Raw genomic sequence first — 12032 nt, forward strand, 5'->3', positions numbered from 1 at the left:
ACATATGAATGGATATACATAAACATTAGTTGCTAACAAAATAGTTTCTTCATTACCTTTAGAATATACAGCAATAAAGTTTCTTCATTGCCTTATAGTAATGTATACAACAGAACATATCAGCGATGCAATGAATAACGCAGAAGGGCTACAGCTTAAGCATTGCTTGATTTGCATGCAGCCCTCTTACATGATACATAACATATAGGAAAATAGGGGGAGGAATGACTTGCATAGAGATAGGATATAGTAGAGCAGATAAGCCCTCAAAATCACGTGAATTGTGCAAAATTTGACTAAAGCATGAAACTTTCACCAGTGTTAGTACATACCGTAAGATTTATTTTAAGATCGGGAGGTAAGTCTGATTTGACATCTGATGACCTCCAGAGGTCAATGTACTTTAGATATCAGAAAATCGATGTTTTAAGACATTTGCAAATGATATATGTGGTTATGTTGCACTAAACATGCATTTATACCACAGGGAAATCATTTCCAGATTCAACAGAGCACTGACAGGTTTTTACCTTTGACCTCTGATGACCTCCAGAGGTCAATGAACTTTAAATATCAAAATATCGATGTTTTTAGACATTTGTGAATGATATATGTGGTTATGATTCACTAAACATGCATCTATACTTCAGGGAAACCATTTTCTGATTCCACAGAGCATTGACAGGTTTTAACCTTTGACCTCTGATGACCTTTGGAGGTCAATGACCTCAAAATATTATATTGATCTGTGATGTCATTGGTTAATGGTAACCATTGTTAAGATGTACAAAACAAGCATATCTGTCTTACAATGAAATTGTCTTCATATTCTAAAGAGCAGACAGGTTTCTACCTTTGACCTCTGATGACCTTGAGAGGTCAATGACCTCAGAATATCAGGATATTGAAGTATGACATCATTGGTGAAAGGTCAAACATGGTAAGGATGTACAAAACAAGCATATCTGTGTACAATGACATCGTCTTCATATTCCAAGGCACACAGACGAGTTTCTGCCTTTGACCTCTGATGATCTCGAGAGGTCAATGACCACAAAGTATCAGAATAGTTTGGCATCATCAATGGTAAACATGATGATGTTTTAGAGAGCACTCGTAGGCCCTGTTTATTAACGAGCCATTACCGTTCACCTATGAAAATCACACAAGGTCAAATACCTCGAATGAAATGTGAGGATGTTAATATTGATATTGCGATAGTTAATAGTTAATAATTGTTTATAATGTATTGTATTATAATGCTTACAAACCATGCATTTCTGTTACCAAAAAAGTGGCTACTCATTCCGCAGAACTTTTCAGGTAATTATCTAAGTCGGGTATGTGCACAGAGCAAGGGGTGTCGATCTGTTTTCACGTGGGGGGGGGGGAACTTGGAAAATATGTAAAAGCATAAGTTCATGGTGCAAAGGAATGAAGCGGAGGGGGAGGATGTGTGTGGGGGATTGGATTTTTGCAGGTTTAGACCTGAAATCAGTGATTCAGTGTAGCTCTTGTTTAATGTGTGCGTCATCACTTATACGGAAGTTGATGGGGTGTGGGCGCATCTCACCTACCCTCCTCCCAAAGACGAAGTTTTTTTTTTTTTTTTTTTAAGAATCTGATGCATACGTTTTGGGGAATATTTGGAAAATTATGGATCACCAAGGTGTACCAAGTCTATATGGATGGGAACCCAGGAAGCGCAGCGTTGGCGAGGGTAGGGTATTCCACTCCCATTCGACAGAGCTCTTGTATTTTGAGAAATGAGATTCAACGACCTGGCACACAGGCACTTTTGAAGGAATACCTCGAAATTTGTATCAAAAAGGTGTAGTAAGTCAGCCATCTATGGAGGAAGACCAATCGACAGAAGGATGTGGGTGGAGGTATCCCCCTCCCACATTATGGAGCTTTTGCATTCTTTTGTTTGCAATTCAATGATCTCGTGCCACTCTTGGTTGAACTACCATTTTGAAAAAAAAAAGTCCATACCCAAATGTGTAGCCATAATCAATGCATGGAGGAGAGGTTGATACAGCGAGAGGAGGGTATGAAAGGGGCTGTCCCCCAATCCTTCCCATGCGAGGGAGCCTTTGCAGTAAGAATAGAAATGTAAAAAAAAAAATCACATTTATGATGGAATATTTGGGAAATTATCAGTAAAAGGAGTGTACCAAATCTAAGGGTAGAAACCGAGGAGGGATTGTTAATTGAAAGATACACTACCCCCTCCAACAAGAGGGATTTTCTTTAATATGTCGGAACTGAAATTAAAGATCTAGTACATACTTTGTGATGATATAGAACAAAAATGGGACAAAAGCACTGAGCGTATATGGAAGGGGACATAACGAAAGATAGTGTGGGGGAGGGGGTATGCAAAGGAGATTTTGCCTTTTAATCTGGTGCATACTATAGCTAAAATGTTCAGTGACAATTCATTTTCTGTCAAAAAAGTGAAGAAAAAAATCTCAATCTCAGGAAATACTTGGAGGCAAAGTTTTATGTCCCCACCATTCCCCCTCCCATATTTTCTCGGGAGGCGGGGCAAATGCCTCTTGCCCTCCAAAATGAACAATCGTGCATATATAGGAAAGCCTTTTCATCTTTGGAATTCAAATGAAAATATCTCTTAAAAACATTTTTCATAGAATAAGGGAAATTATCATTCCCCAAAGTATGTTATATCTGTGGAAGGAACCAAGCAGGGGGAAGGAGTCTATCGAAAGGAGATATCCCCTCTCACAGAAGGGAGATTTTGCATTTCAGAATTAAATTTTAACAATCCGATGCACACTAAAAGTGAAAAACTTGGGCAGTTTTCTGTCTAAAAAGCAAAAAACAAAAAACAACAACAAAACATAGTCCACATCTCAGAATTTAATGGGGTGGGGGTCAACTATCCCTGCCACACCCCACCCCTCCTCCAAACTAATGCCCCGGTATGTGCATGTGTTTTATTCCACTTGTTGAAAAGAAGAGAGAGTTTTAAGACACAATATTGTTCAGTGGTCGCTATCCCAGTCAAGTAAATTGTTTATCAATAAGGTGATTTCGTTCACCTGTATACCTTAAGATGATGTAGGCCTGGTATTTGCCTTGCACGTTATTACATCTATTTCTTTTTTAGTATTCTCGATTATATTTTGATGTGAAAGTTGTTTACTTTGCCACTATTTTATTTGTACATAGAAAAAATAATCCAAGACTGAAAATGAAACTGATACAATATTTGATGATTGACATGATGCACATATTGTGTATTTCTATAGCAATAAAAGTGAGCAATTCAAAAGGCGTGTACTCATTTCACATGAACATTAGCGATGATCCTCTGACCTCTGGAGGATATTGAAAGATATGCATCAAAATGTAAGAATATTGATGTCTGATGGTCTCATTGGTTTGTAATGGCCTGCTGCTTATGGAATAATAATTATATTTAAAAAAATGCATTGTGTGTGTGTGTGTGTGTGTGTGTGTCCAAAATTGTATGCAGAGTATTCCACACACAGTTCAATTTTGACTTCCATCTAGGACAATGAGCGGTTACTTTTTTCTCAACTACACTGTAATATCAAAATCTATTGAAAAAACACGGTGGCGGCTGGGTCTAACACATTATCATTCCTTTTCGTTGGAGATCCATGCGGGATGGTCAAAACAAACATAAAAAATAGATATCTCAGACCTAATTGCTATAACAAAGCATCATATCTTCATATACTCAACCCAACCCTCTATGCCCAGACAATGTAAACCACCCCATGGACTTACTTGGAGCTTTAGAATATCCTTTGTCAACAGAGAGAGACATACAAACCTTTGCAGTGCCGACTAAGATCTGCCATGGAACTGATTGGTATTGGCTCTGCATCATTGACAGCAGATCTCGTTTCCTATTCTCCTTCTTCTTCTTCTTCTTCTTCTTCTTCTTCTTCTTCTTCTTCATTATACTGTGTAATCTTGTAATATTCTGCCATGGAGCCTTTTCTTAATTGGTTAAAGAAGGTATCCAAAGAGCTATATGAAGCAAAAAACAACAAATGCAAAAACAAAAAGAGAGACATATGTATCTTTAATAACAGAGCTGAATATTGAGTATCTCCCTCCTGAAGTGTTTCAAAGAGATACAAGAGACAGTGGCCGAGAGTAGCCGCCACCTTTTTTGGGAGTAGGCCTACTTTGTGTTCTTGCAAATGATGCCTGACATTTTTGGTCATTTGCCCTTTTTGAAGAATGCAGCAATAGAGCCACAACTTCCTGCGGAGTGGATATTGTGGGGTTCTTGATGCAGAACATCATCGCTGAATTTGCCTGAGCTGTACTTTCTTACAGGGATTGCCATTGTAGTTTTGTTTTGTTTTGCTTTGTTTTGTTTTTCAAGTGTGGCTGTAACACTGCTTGTTTTGCATATGATGGTCATTGCAGCTAAAGAGTGCATATCTTCTCTGGATCATTCCAAACTTCATGATGTTTCACCTGGGTGAATGGATCCCAGATGATGCATGCATATTCCAGGACAGTCCTGAGCGGCATGGAGTAGCAAAACACCTGAACTTTATGATACTCGTATCTTCGTCTGGAGAGAGTCTTTGGTTGAAGTATAACCTTTTTAAGCTGCTGTGGCGATTTGATTCCAGCTGAGCCTCCTATTGGAACTCCAAAATATTTTGCACAATCCGCTTTCTCCATGGTTTGCCATGAATGCTTATCTATTCCCTGGGTAGGTCTCGATGGCAATAGCTAGTTGCAATACACAGGATTGCTTCATGTGGAATGCATGTTGGGCCTCACAGTATGTCGAAGTTTTCAAGATGGTCCATGATGTCGCAGCTGTGGACTGTATACTCCAGGACCATGAGTCATTCATCGCAGTCATACTGTAACAACCCACCAGCTTTACACTGGCCAATACAGGCCCACCGGCTGGAAACTATGCAAATATTGCCCATGAGCTTGACACTTAGGCAAACCAGTCCCATAATGAGTCCGACAAATGGGGGAAAAGATCTATGAGACTTACACTGAATAGATTAAACATTCTGTATATCAGTCTCGTGGGCCTTGTTTTCCTCGAGTGTCGAGATAATGGCCATATTTGCTAGTCTACATAACTAACCCAAACATAACAGTTGTATTTGAGGTCACTGCCATCACTCAAGAAACTTAAGCTTTATTTCTGAAGTAATTGACCTCTCACATTTCAGAGACCTGTTTCTATAAACCAATGCTCTGTGGAATATGCATACATACTTTGATCAAAACATCAATGCGTGATTTGTACATGATTAAGCATTTACGATTACACCAATGAAGCCAAACATCAATACAGGTAAGCCTACACATGTGACCTCAGTGACCTCTCATTGTCCTGAGAGGTCAAAGTTGGATATAATGCACAGGCTAATGACCAATGTTCCATGGAATGACAAGATTCTTCTATTATAGCATAAATGATTGTACATCGGGTATTACAAAATTGACCATTGACTATACATAGAATATCAATATTCTGATATTTTGAGGTCATTGACCTGTCACCTTCCTCAGAGGTCAAAGGTAGAGACACGTGAGTAATTTCTCTTGCTCTGTGGAATAGGAAAACAATTCAATTGTAATACAAATGAATATAACATCTAAATCATGTTTGTCATCAACCAATTGCACCAAATATCAATGTTCTGACATTTTGAGGTCATTGGCCTCATCATAGGTCATCTGAGGTCATCAGAGGTCAAAGGTAGAAATCTGACTCGAAAGGCTCAGTGGAACATTGAGGCAATTCCTCTAACAAAAATTAGTTTTTAGTACATAATTATCGTGTTTCAGTTATGAGTGACGCATTAAAATATCAATTTTCTGACATTTTGAGGTCATTGACCTCTGAAGGTCATCAGAGGTCAAAGATAGAAACCTGTCAGGGCTCTGTGGAATATAAAGACAATTTCACAGTGACAAAAATTAAATTTTAGTACATCATTACTGTGTTTTATCATTAACCAATGATGCAAAATATCAATTTTCTGACATTTTGAGGTCATTGACCTCTGGAGGTCATCAGAGGTCAAAGGTAGAAACCTGTCAGGGCTCTGTGGAACATAAAGACAATTTCACTGTGACAAATATTAAGTTTTAGTACATCATTACTGTGTTTATCATTAACCAATGACGCAAAATATCAATTTTCTTAGATTTTGAGGTCATTGACCTCTAGAGGTCATCAGAGGTCAATTCAGACTTACCTCCCGATCTTAAAATTAATCTTATAGCATGTACTAACAATGGTGAAAGTTTCATGCTTTAGTCAAATTTTGCACAATTCTTCGGCTTATCTGCTCTACTAATAGGAGAAAGGAGAGAGGAGAGGTCTGTCTGCTTTCACTAATACACAAAGTTAGATCACCTGGATCACTGAATAGTAAAGCATAGCAATCTATATTATCTATCTATCTATATATCTGTAGATACTTTCAAATGACGGAGGGTCCCCCCCCCAAAAAAAAAAAAAGAAAAAAAGAAAAAAAGAAAAGAAAAGATGGTATATACTTCTGGGAGTGAAATTTTCCTAGATTACCTCATAAATGTGTTGACGAGATATTTTCATCTGAATTCTAAAAATGCAAAGGCACCCTCTGTGCAGCAGCGTCGATCCTGGAGGACGGAGGGCGCAGACAGGGGAGGGGGAGGGGCAATCATTTTGATCCCCAATGATTCCCGAAATGAGGAAAATTTTCTTGCGTTTTTTGATAGAAAACTGTCCAAATATCTTATCCAAATTGTGCACCTCATTGCAGAACTTCAATTTTGAAAATTCGAAAAAAAAAATCTCGCGTGGGAAGGGTATACCCCCAGCCTCCTCTTTCTATCCTTTCCTTTTTTTTCTCTTTAGATTGGCAGATTCCCAAATGTTTTATCTTAAGTGTGCACCAGGTCTGTCACTTCAGTTACAAAAAAAGAACACAAAAGAGCCACCGCGGTTGGGAGGGGATATCTTCTTTCAATCAATTCTTTCCCCGCTTTGTTTCCCATTATAAACTTTAGTACACTCTGGTGGGGGTTGACAGCTTTCCGAATTTTCAATAAAAACTTTTCATTTGTATTTGTATTCTAAGAATGCAAAAGCCCACTCGTATGCAGTGACGTTGATTCTGGAGAACGAGGGAGGGGGAGCAAACATGTCATTCTTCCCCCAATAATTCTCGAAATGAGGACAATTTTCTTGCGTTTTGTCTAAATATCTTATCCAAAGTATGCACCAGATTGTTGAGTTTCAATTTAAAAAAATGAAAAATCTCTCATGCTGAGGAGGGGAATACTCCCTCCCAAACCCTCCCCTTCTATGTCCCTTTCCCAAGCCTTAGTACACTTTCCAGATTTAAAAAAAAAAAAAAAAATCTGAATAATTCTGAGTGCACAAGATTTATCACTTTTATTCCGAAAACTCGAAAGTTCCTTCATGTACAAGGGAATATACCCTTTTAATCAATCCTTTCCTCGCTCACTTCCCCCATCACAGACTTTTTCTTTATGTCCCAAATATTCCATCAAATATGCGCATACGAGATATCTCAATTTTAACCCAAAACGTTTAAATTCAATCAGAAAATACAGAATCTCCCTCGTGTATAGGAAGGGGGAATAAGGCTTGTCCCCTCTCACCTTCTCTGATTGACAAATTTCCAGATATTCCAACAAAAGTGTGCACTAGATTGTTGAATTTCAGTTCCAAAACTGAAAAAAAAGCTCCCTCGAATATGGGAGACGTATGTTGCCAACCACCCATTGCTTGGTCCCCTCTATAGACTTAGGACACTTTGGGGAATGACAATTTTCCGAACTTTCCACAAAAAGTGTGCTTCAGATCGCTTTATTTCAAATTTAATAACGCAAAAGCTCCGTCGAGTGGGAGGAAAATCGACCTCCCACACCCTCCCCCAACTTCTACCTCCCTAGACTTTGTACGTACACACATGATGCACACTCGCAATAAGAGCTGAATTCCACGATTTTAACACTTCCTTGAAAAAGCCATATTTATTTCTGCATTTATCTATCTATTTATTTTTTGGAGGGGGGGGGGGTATTGCACCAAAAGTTCGCTCCAGATCGCTGAATTTCAGGTCTGAAAATGTAAAATCACCTTCATGTGGGAGGAGAAATGCCCCTTAATATGTACACCATTTTGTGCTTGCTTTTTCTGTTTAAATTGCTTAACAGACAGCGTTCATGATAATCATTGATCTTAACAAGTAATACAATGAGTATATTTGAATAATACCATTTTACAGGCAAATTTTTCATGGTAATCTATATCAAAATATTCTGCTACCTTAAACAAGTGGGACTGTTTCAAGTTGATAAAACACGCAAAAAAAAATGCATAAAATAGCACCATTTACAACATCAAAATGCAAAAAGTTCTCACCGTGGGAGGGGGGACACCCCCTCCCACCCCCGCCCTCGCTCGCTCCGCTCGCTCGGGCTCTGTCGCGTTCATTACATTCAGTGGAAGAATAGACCAGTTCGTAATTCCACTTTGCGCATGAGCAGAAAAAGGTCATTTGTACCAACAAATATTTTGGTTTGTAAATACACTGAGATAAGCATCTGTGATGCGATGATTATTCATTTGATTCTTATCTAATGGTGCTTGCCAGCACATCCAAATGGTGATGTCGTAATATAAAAGGAATGTAGGCTGTTACTGCATCCAGTCACTTCATTGGATGCCTGTGAATTGTCAACTGATGGAGTATTCAGATCACCTGGTCTCAAAGCAAGTTCTTTCTTTGTTTGAACATAAATTCCATGAATTGTTACGTCGGCAAAACTTATGCATAATGCTGCTTTGAAAACGAGTGAAGTACCTAACCAAGTGAGAAAAAAAAAAGGTCATTAAAGGCATAATTTACCATTTGCAAATGAAACAAAAACCCAGCATTAGTGCTTTAAAATATTTCTAAAATGTGAGTCAGGGATAGAAACAACCACTGTAAAAATTTGAATCCGTATTATTGACGTTAAGTGTTGTTAAATACACAAAATGTGAACAATAGTTATAATAAGACTAAACCATCTACAGTTATGGTTTACTGAGAAAAACACTGATATCTCCTTATATTTTAGGCTTCATTGCAAAAATTTTATATGGTAGGATGTTTTGTGACACAACAGACCTTCACATATGCATCAAATGTGATATCTTGAACATTTTTGAAATCACTGCTACCAAAGGTAAACAGGGCCTTTAATGTACCAATGTGTACATGAGCTAATTACGAACTGGCTTATCAATACAAGAAGTTTGGGATACCATTTAAGGTAAATTGTTCAATAATTATATACATTAAAATATTCTGATATCTTAAACAATTGGGACCGTTTCAAGTCGATAAAACACGCAAAACCACGCATCAAATTGCACCATTTACAACATCAAAATGAAAAAAGTTCCCAACGTGGGAGGGGGAACATCCCCCTCCCACCACCCCCTCCCTCGCTAGCTCCGCTCGCTCGGGTTCGGTCGCGTTCATGATATTCAGTGTAAGAATAGAAGTTTATTTATATGATATACATTTTATAGCCAAATTGTTTAATAATAATCGTCATCAAAATATATTGCTACCTTAAACAAGTGGGACCGTTCCAAGTAGACAAACGCGCAAACAATGCATCAAATTGCACCATGTTCAACATCAAAATGGAAAAAAAAAATCTCACAGTGGGAGGGGGAAACCCCCAACCTCTCGATCCCTCCGCTCTCTCGGGCACAGTTGTGTTCATGATATTCAGTGTAATAATTAGTATAAGAAGTTTATTGAAATCATACAATTTTATGGGCAAAATTGTTCAATAATAATCTACATCAAAATGAACTGCTACCTAATCATGTGGGACTGTTTCAAGTCGATAAAACACACACACACAAAAATGAATCAAATTGCACCATTTACAACATCAAAACGCAAAAAGTTCTCACGTGGGAAGAGAAACCCCCCTCCCACCATTGCCCACACCCTCCCCCTCGCTCGCTTCGCTCCCTCGCACAGATATTTCAAAAACAAAAAAAGGTCTTCATACTTTTAAGGTCTGATTTTTCGCCGAAAGTCATCTGACAAGCAAAAAAAAAAACAACAACAACAAAACAAAGCGACAAAAGTCTTCATATTTTTGCTGCCACTTTCCTCCCACTTTATATTTCATGCAAAAGAGTGGGACATTCGATCCCTGTAAAGTGTGTGTGTGTGTGTGGGGGGGGGGGGGCACCAAGCTTCTTTCTCTCTCTCTCTCTCTCTCTCCCCCCCCCCCAACTCCTCAGTACGGATTTACGCCGTTGCCCACACAAACCGCAATGGAAGAGAATCAGTTATTAATGCAAGTACATTTCCGCAATTCACCATCAGAATAAAAGTAGTAAAACATCACGGAGTTCAAGTGGAAGAGCGTACTTCCGGATGAACTGCAAGTTTATTGGCACATGTACTTTCCAGTGATACACAATGATCAATATGAGTTGTTTCAAGCACAGAATATTAAACTGTTACTGTACTTTTCTTTGTAGCTGCATAATGAACACGGTCAAGCTCTTTCGTAAAAGTCTCTCTGGAAAAAAAAAAAAAAAAACTCTTCCTAAAAGAAATTAAATTAGATTTCGATTCATTTATTTGCATACTTCTCGTATACGTATGTCGCATCAGAAATAATAATACAGGTTCTTTTACCTTATAAACAATGTGCAAAAACGAACAATATGCATGGTAATATCACATCAATTGAAAATTGTTAACTGGTCGAAATCGAATGGGCTTGAACAAAAAGAAGTATGATGGGACCTACATGAAAGCAAGCTTGTTTGGCTGTAGGCCCCGAATAGACAGTGTTTGTGAAAAAGAAACGGAGAACGGATAGAATATAAGACCAGGCGAATGAATGGTGCCAAATAAGAAAAGCGGGGTATGCCTATATGATTAAAAAGAAGAAGAATAAGAGAGAAAAAAAAGAAAACTATACTAAAATGTGAACCCTGATTGTGGCCGAGCTATCATTAAGTTTACGGGGTGAAGCATGATTTGCTTATGGAACCTCCTTTGGTATGCATTATAAAACTGTTGGTGCCCGCCGTCAAGCTGTGGGTAAAAAAGTGAGAGAGAGGTAGAAGGAACAGGGAGGTGGGACACTCCCTGGAAGGAAGGAGGAAGAGAGGGGAACGAAGTAGCATATGGAAATAATGAATTCGGAGAACCTGACGGCAAGGCCCAAAACACAATCTGCGGCGGGTTGACAAGAATGTTTGATCGGACAATAACATACCATAATATTACATAAGACATTACAAATTTATTCAGTGTCTGCAAGATACTCAATAAAAACTCTTTTAATTTGCGTTTAAAAGAATATAAGGACGAGCAACTTGTTATTTCGGGGGAGAGGTCATTCCAGTATCTAGGGCCCGCACACATTATCGTTTTTTAGATAAAAATTGTTCGAGTGCGTGGAAGGTGAAATGTGTCACTTTGGCGGGTAGGATAATTATGAATCAAATAGTTTTCCTGAACATGCGAATAAAAACATCCGGTAGCTCCTTGACAGAATATTTGTAAATGAATATACCGACATTATAATTGAACAGATCTGATGTTTTCAGTATTTCATTTTTAAAGAATAAGTTGTTCGTGTTGGACAAATATCCGACATGGTTGATATTTCTAGTGGCGCGTTTTTGAATACGGAACAGTACATCAAGAAGATTTCTAGTTGCATTCCCCCACACAAGAATACCATAATCTGGAAGCTATCTTCCAAAGGTTCACTCTCATTTAAGCCTACTTCATCGAAGATTCAATTCAATTCAATTCAAAGTTTATTTCATTTTTCGACAAAACATATAAGTCACACTTCTTTTGACAACAGAGAATAAGGTAAACAGAACATTATGTATCAAAAAGAATGTACAACAATTATTGAGAACCTTATCGTAATTATACATTGTAGTAAAAAAGATTAAGTCTAGATCGGAAACCCACTTG

The sequence above is a fragment of the Diadema setosum genome, chromosome 4 (assembly GCF_964275005.1).
Source record: "Diadema setosum chromosome 4, eeDiaSeto1, whole genome shotgun sequence".
Taxonomy (NCBI): Eukaryota; Metazoa; Echinodermata; class Echinoidea; order Diadematoida; family Diadematidae; genus Diadema; species Diadema setosum.